The sequence below is a fragment of the Pezoporus occidentalis genome, unplaced genomic scaffold, assembly GCF_034315485.1.
Source record: "Pezoporus occidentalis ecotype Australia unplaced genomic scaffold, CSIRO_AGI_Poc_V1 ctg4, whole genome shotgun sequence".
Classification (NCBI taxonomy): domain Eukaryota; kingdom Metazoa; phylum Chordata; class Aves; order Psittaciformes; family Psittacidae; genus Pezoporus; species Pezoporus occidentalis.
Genome location: NW_026915724.1, coordinates 24166515 through 24179321, shown reverse-complemented (window position 1 = coordinate 24179321; position 12807 = coordinate 24166515).

Here is a 12807-nt window from a genome sequence, read left to right as displayed (position 1 = left end):
AGAGCAGAAGTTGAGGATGAAGCAGGGGCTGGAGTAGACATGAAAGCCTGAGCTGGAGCTGAAGTTACAGCCCAGTTGATATTGGCTGGGGACAAATTGGTGATCAAAGATGGGGCCAGAATCAAAGCTGTGGCTCAAGATGGGCCCTGGAGGTGAAATCATTGCCAAAGATTGGGCTGGAACCATGGTAGTGGCCCAGGATGGCTCCAGATCTTCGCTCACAGCCTGAACAGAGGTCAGAGCTGAAGTCACAGCCTGAGAAGGGACCAGGGCCAAAATCACAGCCCAGCCAGAAGCCAGAGCTGAAGTGGCAGCCTGATACCCGCCTGGAGCTGAAGCTGTGCTCTGAGATAGGGCCAGAGCGGTGAGCGGGAGCTGAATTCACAGTGTGATATGCAGCCAGAGCCAAAGTTGTGGCCAGCACTGGGCTGGAGTATCAGCTTGAAACAGGCACAAAAGTTGCAGACCAAGATGGAGCTGAGCCCAGATAGCAGCCCGATATTGGGCCAGAGATGAATTTACACCCTGAGCAGACCTAGAGTCAAAGTCATGGCCCAAGATGGGGCCAGAACCAAAATCATAGCCAGGATTGGGTATGCACAGCACGAAAGTCATAACCTAGCACCAGGCTGGAGCTGAAGTCTGAGTCCAAGATGAGGCCAGAGCTGAAATCATGGCCTGAGCAACAGCTGGAGCCAAAGCACTGGCCAAAAAATGTGGGCCTGAACAAGGAGAGAGCCAGTCATGGCTGAAGTTAGTGCCAGAGCTGAAGGTGCAGCCCAAAGAGGGGCTGGAGCTGGAATAGTCTCCTGAGCAGGGACCAGAGCAAACTAGTGGCCCGAGACGGGGCTGTAGCTGAGGTGGAAACACACTTTGTGATTGTGTCCCCTTAAGGATGTAACTTAGAGTACTGTGCTGCGTTTGTCTTTGCTCATCAGTTACCATCAGCAACAATAGTAATTAGAGACTCATAATCATCCCCTGGCAATTATCTGGCTGTTTTGATGATCTTCTTAAGCAGAAATAATACATCTTGATTTCATAAGCCCACAGGGCAAAATGTCGTGTTAAGTAAGTTTGGGCTTCAGTTTGATGACTTGATTGGACAATCACAGAGAAAGGAAAACAGGGGAGGATACACAGGCTTGTTTAGGAGTGAAAAACAAAAAAAAAGGAAATAGACCTTATACAAGGGAAAAATTTCATAAAGAGGCATAATTGAAGAAAACTTTCTAGCTCCTTCTGGGTCTGCCCAAGTGGCCAGAACAAGACTGACCCACAATCAGAGGAGACCCTACCTCCCATCCGTCAGCTAAATTCGCCAGCACTGTTTTTAAACAGGTTTTTTACATTTATTTTTTTAAAAGTACTGTTAAATAGAAGACCAAACCAAAAGAAGAAGTCTGACAGTCTCTTTCTATGCAGAACTGGTATAGAATCATAGAATCATAGAATAGTTAGGGTTGGAAAGGACCTTAAGATCATCTAGTTCCAACCCCCTGCCATGGGCAGGGACGCCTCACACTAAACCATGTCACCCAAGCCTCTGTCCAACCTGGCCCTGAACACTGCCAGGGATGGAGCATTCACAACTTCCCTGGGAAACCCATTCCAGTGCCTCACCACCCTCACAGTAAAGAACTTCTTCTTTATATCCAATCTAAACTTCCCCTGTTTAAGTTTTAACCCATTACCCCTTGTCCTGTCACTACAGTCCCTAATGAAGAGTCCCTCCCCAGCATCCTCATAGGCCCCCTACACACACCAGAAGGCTGCTATGAGGTCTCCATGCAGCCTTCTCTTCTCCAGGCTGAACAGACCCAACTTTCTCAGCCTGTCTTCATATGGGAGGTGCTCCAGTCCCCTGATCATCCTCATGGCCCTTCTCTGGACTTGTTCCAACAGTTCCATGTCCTTTTTGTGTTGAGGACACCATAACTGCACACAATACTCCAGGGGAGGTCTCATGAGATCAAAGTAAAGGGGCAGGACAGGATCACCTCCTTCGACCTGCTGGTCACGCTCCTTTTGATGCAGCCCAGGATACGGTTGGCTTTCTGGGCTGCGAGCGCACACTGAAGCTGGCTCATGTTCATTTTCTCATCAACCAACACCCCCAAGTCCTTCTCCGCAGGGCTGCTCTGAATCTCTTCTCTGCCCAACCTGTAGCTGTGCCTGGGATTGCTCTGACCCAGGTGTAGGACCTTGCACTTGTCATGGTTAAACTTCATGAGGTTGGCATCAGCCCACCTCACAAGCATGTCCAGGTCCCTCTGGATGGCATTCCTTCCCTCCAGCGTATCAACCGAACCACACAGCTTGGTGTCATCGGCAAACTTGCTGAGGGCGCACTCAATCCTGCTGTCCATGTCAGCAACAAAGATGTTGAACAAGACCGGTCCCAACACCGATCCCTGAGGGACACCACTCGTTACTGGTCTCCAGCTTGACATTGAGCCATTGACCACAACTGTTTGTGTGCGGCCATCCAGCCAGTTCTTTATCCACCGAGTGGTCCACTTATGAAGTTGATGTCTCCCCAGTTTAGAGACAAGTATGTAGTGCGGGACAGTGTCAAATGCTTTACACAAGTCCAGGTAGATGACATCAACTGCTCTACCCCTGTCCATCAGTTCCACAGCCCCATCAGGCACAGAGGTGAGACTGACTGCTCTGTAATTCCCCGGGTCATCCATTTTCCCCTTCTTGAAAATGGGGGTTACATTTCCCTTTTTTCCAGTCGTCAGGAACTTCACCTGACTGCCATGATTTTTCAAATATGTTGGACAGTGGCTTAGCAACTTCATTCGCCAGCTCCTTCAGGACCTGCGGATGGATTTCATCAGGACCCATGGACTTGTGTACATTCAGGTTCTTAAACTGAATATAATAACTGAATGCTGCTCAGTGCTTCGTAGGCACCTGACAGGAGACATCCCTGTGATGTGGGGCAGCACTTCCTCCTCACAGACAGCAGCTCTCTGGCCAAGAGTCACAGGGGTTGATGGTGGTCGTGGTGGTGCCCACCTCTGAAGGTGAAGCTCCATTTCTCTAAACCTTGTCCATTACAATAAAGAACAGTCCTACATGGGAAAACACAGGCGATTGTTAAGGCAAGCCCTTGTGTCCCAGTGCTTAGAGAAAGCAGCACATGGATGACCTCAGGGAGATAGCACTGGGTGCTGCTGGCAAGACCTCATTTGCAACCTCCGGGCTTCAGTGTCCCCTAGGAGTGTGTAACAACATTAGGTGGCTGGAGTAGCTGAAGGGCTAAGCTGCTGCTGAACGCTGTTTTGATAATGGTTCACCAATAGTGGCAGTTGTGTTTTAATGCGGAAGGAAACACTTTGGGAAAATTTTAGTGGGAGAAAGGGAATTTCCGAGCCTTGGCTGACCGATCTTTAATGCTTTGGTTCACCAAATGCTTGATTTTTACCCTGCTTAGATTAGAAAAGCCATGAAAATAAAGATAACACATTGTAAATTCATATAAGGAGTGCTCAGAGTTCTGCCTAATGTCACTAACGGTGTACTTAACGCTGCCGGATTGCTGTGCAGTAGTTCTCTAAGCAATCTGCACATCTCTGCACAGTCTATACCTGCACACAGCCAATCTGCTTTAAGAAAAGGGAAGTAAAACAACCAGTGCACAAGCAGCACTTGAACTGCAGCTGCATGATTTACTCTTGAGTACGGTTTTCCCACGGACAGTCACTTTATTTCTCCTGTGTTACTGTCAGGTGGCTATTTTAGCATACCTGATACCATTTTCCTGACAGAGCAGAACTGCACAGTAAAGTGCTGTTTCCCTTAGCATATTGCTGGAGCTAGCGTGCATAGTTTCTTATCTACAGGTATAATATCAGCGGAATATACAGTGTGATTTTAAAGGATGAGAGGCCCTGCATGTTGAGCAGCTAATGTAGTTATTGCTCAGCCATAGGGCTTTTAACGTGCGTCAGGGCACCTCTCACTGAGGAGCTGCAACACCCAGTACTGCACCAGCGACTGTCCAAAACAAACACAGTTAAAGCAGTATCAGCACTTTTGATCTGCAGAACGAAGGGGGGCGGGGGGGGCAAAAGAACCACACTGACTTCGCAGTCAGTCGAGCCTTACCTGTTAGGCTTTGCCTGACAAAACATTTGTGAAAGTTACCAGCTCATCAGCTTTTTCCCTGAGAGCCATGGAGTTTGCAGCTGTAAGCAAATTTTATAGCACTTACAATCCTAACCCCATTGTCAGGAGAGGCTTCGCTCCTATATATTTTGCTGTTCCCGTAAACCCTGCTGAACGGCTAGGCAAGCACATTCATGCTTTTATGTTTGACTTACATGGCTTCTTCACCACGTAAAACCAACTAAGGCAAACTTGGCTCTGCTTATGGAATATTCAGAGCATGGTAACACTATTATGCGCGTGTGCATGTACACGGGGACGTGTGTATAAGCTGCAACATTCTCCCTGCTTCAAGATGAAAATGACTCTTTTTCCCCTAAGAGTTTCTTGCTGCCCAGGGTTAAATGTAGGTCAAGCTGTCTGAGCCCATGTCTGTGGCATGCAGAGCAGGATTAAACCGGAATTTTCCACTCAACTCGACTGTCAATCACTGTAATACCTGCAAATGTTAAATTAATCTGGGGCGATCTGGTGCTGGCATTGAAGGGAGCTCCTGGGGCTCAAGGATGGCATTTTTGGCCTCCATGGAAAGATGCCCTCTTGCTCAGAACAAGGGTGGTTATGTTCTGACTGCTTGCTTAAACCCTGGCAACTATCAGCCAAACAGAAAAATAGGTGTGTATGAGACACCGGTACATGTGTGTTAGGAGTGGGGAGAAACTACATCTCTCGCACGTGGAGAGACTGAGAATGGTGGCAACGGGAAAGTTGCTCCCAGCATCACCATAGACTGCAGGGTCCTGCCATGTACTTCTCAATGTGTGTTTCCTCATCTTTAAAATAAAATCAGAATGGTTTGGGCTGGAAGGGACCTTAAAGCTCAGCCAGTTCCAACCCCCTGCCATGGGCAGAGACACCTTCCACTAGACCAGGTTAAAAGCCTTAGCACCTTTCTGTTACTGTTCTGCAATGTGCTTCATAGCAGACATCATTAAGGGTACAAAATATTTTTCAGTAAGCATCTTCTGGTCTACACATTAATCCCTTTGTTAATGAGAGCCCCCCTCTAGCTCTACTTACTGTGCCCACTGGCATCCAGCAAAGCTGCCACCAGCTTAGCACGTGATGGACAACAGCGGGACAGCTCAGGCAGCCCTGCCAACTTAAATAATGTATTAAGGGCAACTTAGAACACCCAAGGTAAGCAGAAATAGGCAGTTAAATAGTAGCAAGTGCAGCACATAGTTTCTCCCTTATGTTTTGAAATATTCTGGGGACAGGTACTGCTACTGACTACCCAGGATACTGACAAACTCAGCTCATCAGTTCTACCTGTATTCGGTATCTGAGCTCTATTCCCCACTCTCAGCAGTCAGTCTGGAAAGGAAAAAAAAAATAGAGACTAAGCAAACCTCCCCCCTCCCCCCCCCCCCCCCCCCCCCCCCCCCCCCCCCCCCCCCCAGAATCACACAAGTTTTTATCCTAATCAATGCCAGGCTTCTGGAAAAGTGGCACAATGCAAACTGCACAAAAGCAGGGCATCGCCACAGCAGCAGCGAGCTGTTAGAATAGGATTCAGCAGCAAGGTTTTTAAAATGTGCATTTTAATTAGAGCTCATTTAATGCACAACCGATCAAAACAGTGATAATGAGAGAAGCCTAATTAATTTTTGTCTAAGTAACGAAGTCTCATTACAGAGGGGTCTTTGGAAGAAAAGGGTTTGGGATGTTGAAAACAGGGTGTTTGTAATGAGACACAATACTGCTGGGAGCCTGGAAGCCAGACCTAGAGGTTTCATAGGACTGCAGCAACCACTGTATTAATCTTTTAACAGGAAAAAGTAACCCTACTGAGATGAGACATCCCATTTATAGCCGAGTTCTGAGTTGCAACCATTGGCAGAGATATTAAAACACAATCAAACAGAATGGCATATTATAAAACAAATATAAATACAATTAAAACCAGATTAAGTAAAAGATCAAAGCAGGCTCCCCAAAAGATAAATTAAAAAAAGCAGTTTCCAGGGAGTTCAGGGTTCAGACAGTAACAGAGGAACTTGGGGATTTGGAGTACTTCTAAGGGCTGAGGAACTGGCAATTTTCTAAGTACTGAAGAATTAAAACGCTGTAGGTGGAGGAGAGCTAACTCAGGCTGGTTATAGGAAAAGCAACTGGTTACTTTTTAATCATAAATAAGTATTGTACCATTTAAAGAACCACACCATTCAAAAGGAACAGCAGCAACAGGAACCCCCATGGTTCCTATCTGCAAGTAACGTTAAGGCTGTTCTGTAAGCAGCGTGTCAGGAATGGGCTGGGACTGTGGCTCCCACAGCAGAGCTCTGTCTTGCAAAGACCTGTGAGAAAGTCCCAGTTTTGAAGCAGCACCTCCCTCCAAGCATCACATCTCAACAGGAGAGAGATCAAGCTCCAGCAAACACAGACACAGGTGTAAAAATGTAACACAAAAAGGATGATTTCATTAATAATAATGCTTAATAATTAATAATAATGCTTAATAAAGGATCACTTTATGCGTATAATAAACAGAAATTAGTTGGTTTGTGAAAAAAGTTCTTGTTAAGTCCTAGTTCTATAAAGCTTTAGTACAGCAAAGTAACAGGCACCAGCCAGGGATAGCTTGACCTACCTTGCAAAGTTCTGTATTAGCGAAGACAAGTGTCTTTCATGGTACCCTTTTGTGTAGTTTCTTACTAACTGTATCATATCTCTACCACCCATCCCACCCCCCCCACATACACACATACTGGACCACTACTGCTGTTTTAGGCACTGACCAAAGCATACCCCAGGTTTCCTAAACCAGGTTGTGCTTCCCCCTCCCACGAGCAGTACCTTATCTTATCTTAGTTTTTTAGCTGGTTTTTGCAACTCAGTGATTTGGGGCTACTGCTTATCCCCGAGCTGGTCAGCCAGCACTGATGGGCCAGAGGCAGTCACCAACCCAGGGCTTTAAAGGTGATTTCAATTCCTTTAAGGTAACAACCCCACATCAATCGCAAGTGGCTTAGATTAAGTGCCTAGACCTAAATTCAGTGGCAAAGGCTCTGACACAGCTGCCTCCTGCTCCAGCCCATCCTACAGCAGAGGGGTAGGGCAGAAACACCTGAACTCATCCCAGTATTCATCACCAAATGATGAGGGTCACACCACGGATGTAAAATCCTCATCAGACCTCTGCTCCCCAGAGCCCTCCCCACATGCTTCAAGGATTTGAGTCCACCCTCTGATTCCTAAATGACCAGCTACCTGGTTGCCATCAGCAAACCAGTGAGAGAAAAAGACAAGTAGCTGTTCCACAGAAGGGCACTGTAGTCTTTCACCTCTTGTTTCTGGGGTTTGGGATTGTTTTTTTTCACTTCAAAGAGAAAATAAATTCAACAGGAGACAAATGCATTTCATGATTTTTAATAATTTTGTGCCATGGTTTAACCACAGCATATTAAGAACAAGCATAAAATCTGTATTTAAAACTAACAACAGCACTTAGAGCAACATCTTCCTTTAAAAGTATTGCAATAAACAGACCTTAGGTCTAAAAACTAGGACATCACCATTTGCTCAATTAAAAGAGTCAGATAGATACACAACAGTTGAAATCTTTTCCTGTATATAACTGGGGGTTACAGTGGAAAATAAGCAACAAATTAATTGTGTTAAAAGGAAAATAAATGTTTTTTTAAAAAATCAAAGCAAGCCAGGTTTGTCATAGCATCACATGAACAGCTATTGAGAAATTTCAATACAGTTGTAAAAAGACTTACTGGTTTTAATAGCTTTGTTTTTACAACAATAAAATTTAAAAGAAAGATTAAATACTGTTGATAGTGCTGTACACATTTCAGAATAGCTTGAAACAAGATGGACAAAAATAAGAGATGCGTTGAAAATGTGATCTCAAAAGCCACAATGTCGGAAATACAAAAAAATCCATACAGCAATAAAGCATTTTACACTGTAAAGTAACTAGCAAGAAACAACAAAGAAAGGGTCAACACCCTAAAACCAGGCATTTGATGGTAAATTTTAAGTGTAACAGCCTGACCGGTGTACACACCATCATGAAATGCTCTGAGCACAGCAGCATTGGGCAGTTGGTAGCTATACAAAGATAAAACCCCTATCATCGCTTACGTAGTCCTTGTACTGTAAGTAGAAAAGCTTTGTTAAAGAATATTAAAGTGAATTTATCATTATTATTGTTGTTGTCCAGGTCTATGATGCCTGAGGCTCTCATAACTTCTGCTTATTCTTCTTTTAAAATCTTGGCTGCCTGCTGTGCTTTGTAGCAAATGGAAAAGCGTGAACACAGCTGTGAATACACTTAATAGATAGTCTGCTCTTTCCACTGCAGCTTCAAAGCAAATTAGTGCCTCTAAAAGGAGACATGCTCATGTTTGGTCCACTCAATATGCAAGTTTTGTGATGATAAATCCTACCCTAGACTCCTCCAGGAGGAGGTTTGCTCTGTACAGTCTTCCTAGTCAAGGCCTGGGTTTTTCTGGTTTTAATTCTTTCATGCACAGAAGTGGTACTGCAGTGCAAACAGAAACGTGAAGGTGGCCAGACAAGGCATACTTCCAAAACTCTCTATGCCCTGATAAACAATAAATGAGTTTACAAGTGACAGTCATGAAATATGCATATTTCCCTATGGTACATGCTTGCTGATAAAACAGCTCAATATACAGAGGGATGGACAAAAGCTACCTGTAAGGGCTTGATGATGCAGAACTGGCCATAAAAGACAATACAGACTTAACACACTTCTTTAAATCAAAAGAAACCCAAAACAACCATGATCAACATTCAGATACAGGACTCCTGTGAGGGCTTTTATAAAGGTATTTACAGACAAATGTGTAGCTGAAGTTTCAGGTCAACAGAGAAGTCATGACAGACTGTGCTCCAAGGCACCATCCTCAAGCGTGACGGGCTGGATTGAAAGCCCACTCAAACCAGAGGAAGTCTCACCACTGACTTCACTGCACTCCAGACAAGGCCCCCTGAGTTTTAGCATAGCATTTAGCTAGTCATCTGAAAAAACCGAACAAAAACGCCATCTCAAACGTATCCCAACACGCTGCTACCTTATATCTGTGATTAAAGCCTGACAAGTATAAAAAACCTACACATAGACTCGAGTATCTATGAAAGATTAGTCGGTATCCATCTGTGAGAGGACTCGTCTGTCTCAGATCGATAAACTTTTACATCACCTACCGCCCTGGGATAGGTAGCACAGTTTAGAAAAATAAGTACAGCATCGGCAAGTCTCTGCACTAGAACTTCATGTTGAGTTTTCCTGAGGTATTTGCTTTACCAAGGAGCAAGCGGGACGGACAGCCCAATGCATGGAGATGCCGGGAGAGAACCGAACTGCGGAGGAGCCTGGCAGAAAGCTTAAGTGTTGGGCCACTTTCCACACCGCTTCCTGTGTTGGGTCTGAACAGGTTTAGGCACTTCTCCCTAGACCTAAATACGAACCCGGGTTAAGCCATTGCTGTCAGATGCCAACACAGCAGCAGCACTTGCCAACTCAAAGTTTATACTCAAATCCTACCTTCAGCTTGCTACCAACTGTGGCCTTCCTTGTCTACCCTTAAGGCTTGCACACTGTGACTGCACAGATCATCAGCGAGCCCCAGATACACACCACGCCTGAAGAGAGTTTGCAGTGGCAGGATCACATACCAACACTGGGCATAGAGCAGGGGCTGGCTGTTGTCACAAACCTCTCGTTGGCCTAGTTTTGATTTTGCAGGGATGGTTTGGGTCAGTTCCCACTTGTCTGAGCTTCACTTCAAATCTAGGATGTGGATAAAAAGAATCAAAAGGTTTTAGGCCATTTCTAAGGGTTGGGGTTTTTTTTTAAGAAAAAAAAAAAACCAGCCTAATCCAGGATAATAATAAATAATGTATCTGCTGGAGAAGCAGTAACTAACATTGGTCAACTCAGCAACAGTGAGGCAACAACCGATTCAAGAAGCATCTAGTTGCAAGGTTAAAGCTGTGGAGGTTTTGTCTGTTTTGTGGGTTTTTTCCTTTTCCTTAAAGTGACACATTTAAAAAACCAAAGAACAAATCTTCACGGCAAAGATGCATCAAATGACCAAACACTACACACAGGTTAGTCAAAAAGGATTTGTTCAAACTTTTTCCATTATGGTATTATATTGATATTTAATAGGAAAATAAAATACATAGACTTCTTGTCACTTGTATGCATCCATTTGCAAACTTTCTTACAAAAAAGGACCAAGCATAGAAGTTGGCATTCACAAAGTCTATGCCTTTTTTTTTTTCTTCTTTTGCTTTAAAATTGGTATCATCTGTACATTATCTTACAGTATTAACAACATCTATTTGTTTTGTATGTTTGTTTGTTCTACCCATTGGGTAGGATATGTGCATAATATATTCAAGTTATACACAGCACCATACAAAGAAAAAAAAAAAATCAACCAAGAACTAGAAAAAAAAGACAGACAACTGAAAAAGCACCATTTTAAGTGAGGCACAACAAAGGTGGGAGCATAAGGCCTGACCCAAAGCCCCCTGAAGTCAGCAAGTCTTCCTACCAACTTCACCAGGCTTTGGAGCAGGCCCTCTAGAGTGCAAGGGGATTCCTATCTGCTCAGACCTGTACATGAGGCACCTTAGTTGCTTACAAACTACTGACATGCAAACCTCCTCAAAATTATAGCTAATACGGACATATATAATTTATTAATAAACCTACCATGGCAGACAGACGAGCACAAACCAAGGAGAGAAAGGAAGAAGAGACAGCTTCATTATCCACAAGATCCTACACACACCACGTTGTTCCAGAAAGCTCACGCACCAAACCATTTAAAACAGCAGCAGCAACAGCAATATAGCAAAGAAATTACAGTCACCTCTGGCAGTAAATCACACGGCTGTCAGAGGGAAGGGGAAAGAATATAGGTTATGTGCTTCTTTATCAATAGCCAACATAAAAAGGTATGCTCTTTTCTAGCAGCAAAGCGGTGCTAGCAATACCCAGGTTGCTTGTGTTCAGTCTAAAACTGGAAGAGACTACAGCAAGGCGGAAGGAAGAGCCAGGAGAGTTTGCAACACTTCTCAAGACAAAACCATTCTTGGTTTTCCCTTTCGAAAGCAGGAGACATGTAGAAAGTGGTTACGAGAATGGCATTAGCAGCCCTGACACATCTAACGCAACTAGTTGTGACTTCAAGGAAACACTCCGCCACTGCATGTCTGCGGTACTTACAAGCGCGGTAAAGCACTTCATCAAAACTGAGCTTGCTGGGAAGAGACAGTGCAGGTCTGGTGTTGGTTTTGGAGGCTGAACTTAACAGTGCAGCTCCTGCTAACTCCCCAGGTGGAGCCATACCAAGAGAATCGCTCTATTTTGCTAGTGCAAGTGTGCCCAGTAGGCCATTTGCCGGCATAGCAATGGCAATGAGAGGTGGATCAAAAGGTAGTTTAAGCTCCTGATTAATCAGCACAGACAGGCAAACAATATACTAAGGATTAAAAAGCCAACCTTACCAACCATCTGCAGTTGGGCCACTCTCTCTCAAAACTTTAAACTTCAATATCTTAACAAAACACACAGAGCCTTCGGACAGGAAACCTCTAAGTTCAACATGTCCTCACAAGGGATTTTTCCGTGCTCCAAAGGGCCTCAACAGGTCTCAGACAATTCAGGGATTTAAATGACTGACACATCTGGGGATACTTGAGGAGAAAAGTTGTAACTGAACTGGTTGGCAAGCAGGCAACACAGTGTGGAGCAAGACCATATAATGTGCAATTAAATTACCTGCAACAGACTTCATCTAAAAAGCAAAGATGTAATCACAAGCCAGCCTTCATTTGAACCCACTGTAGAAATGGATCACTTGGTTCTCAGCATCACTTAGTTTGAAAATACATGCTTCCGAGATGCAGAGTACATGAAGTACACTTCCTTCCTGCGCATCAGTACATGAGGTCTACATTAGGTTTGTCCCAAAAGCATGAGGCCTTTTCAAAGCTCACCCAAAAGGAGAGAGCTGCTGGCTGGAAGATGCACAAGCACAAACAGACAAGAATTTGTGCAGCAAGGAACAACCCTACTGATAAAAACAGGGCCTTGACATTTACAGGACTGAAAAGCAAATATTCCTCATGCCTCCAGTTGTTTGACAAATGACCTGTTCCTGAGAACACAATATACAGCCATTTAGCGCTTCTGAAATGTGATTATGGAATAGTAAATAGTATCTAAATAATCAAGGAGTAGGATACAGACATAAGTTTACATGTTGGTATGCATACACTCACATGTGCATGGACATGACTTAATGGTAATGACCAGAGAGAACTTGTGAATAATCCTAAATGCCTTCAAATGTACCAACAAGCCTGTTGTTTATCCTTGAGGGAAGGAAACAAAGGAAATAAAAACAAAAGCAGAGAACAATTCTGGAGCGTAATCTATTTTCACCTGCATACTATTTTCTTTCTCTTTGCCTATGAAATCAGGTTACCTTAGTTACCACGAGCATTCAGGGCTCAAAGTCAGAGAAAGGTTAGTAATCCATCTTCTCCAACCATTCAAATATTCCTTATAGATCAGAGCATCAGTTTTAAGGTCCAGTATCTTACTACCTGGCAGGGTTAGAAATGACC